This window comes from Propithecus coquereli, unplaced genomic scaffold (assembly GCF_000956105.1).
Source record: "Propithecus coquereli isolate 6110/MARCELLA unplaced genomic scaffold, Pcoq_1.0 Scaffold116, whole genome shotgun sequence".
Classification (NCBI taxonomy): domain Eukaryota; kingdom Metazoa; phylum Chordata; class Mammalia; order Primates; family Indriidae; genus Propithecus; species Propithecus coquereli.
In genome coordinates, this window is record NW_012135636.1 from 4,571,527 (window position 1) to 4,572,482 (window position 956).

Sequence of the window (956 nt, forward strand, 5' to 3'; positions counted from 1 at the left end):
AAAGGAGAGAGGTGGCTGAAAGGGAAGTCTCTTTTTCTCTCTCATTTTTACATTGTCAGTAGAGACTTGGATCTATCAGAAAGAGAGGAGGGAACCAACAGAGAGAGGAAGTGCCTGAGGAAGCTGGAAGAGAGGGATTCTGAGCACAGGATGAGAGCCATAGATTGTCTAGAAAGATCCTTTTCTAGGATAATAGAAAGAAAGGTCATAAAAGTACAGTTGCTGTATACGTATCACAAAAAGTGAAGGGAGTTTCTGTTTAGAAGTCCAATGCACTATCCACTGTGCAACAGACCCCGATGTGAAGGGAGTTTCTAAGTGACTGGTGTAGTAGGTTTGAGGAGAATGGAGATTTGAAATTGCTGAGGAGAAAGCTGGCTTAAGAGACACAGAAGGAAGGTCAGGCAGTGTGCAGCCAGGAATATGGTGGATCCTGCAGCCTAGATCTCCAGTCTGCATGGCTCTTTGATTTTTTATTTTTACCCCCAGGAGTGCTAGGTGACTCAGGTATAGGCAGAGTGGAAGCACAGATTTAGATTAATCTGGGCTTGGAATGTTATCAAGCATAAGTGAAAAATGACCAAAAGGGCAAGGATATTGATGGCTGGTTGAAGTGATGGACTTTGGAGTCTAGTTAATTGGGGAAGGAAGTCAAGGAAGGAGGAAACCGAGAGTTAGGTCAGAGGTTTGGAAGTATCAGTGACATCCAAGGACAGGTGTAGTGAGAGTAACTAAATGAGAAAGCTAGAAGAGGTGAGGTAGTTGTGGTGAGAGAGAGAGGGTTGTTTTAATTTATGTCTTCAGAGACCAACCAGTTCTTGATAACAACAAAGTTCAGGAACATTTATTTAGGAACAGTGACTAAATTCAAATAGCTGGTCTGTCTTACATGATGGAAGAATAAGGAAGGAGGGAAGGAAGGAAGAAGGGGAGGAAGAAAGGAAAGGAGAGAGGTG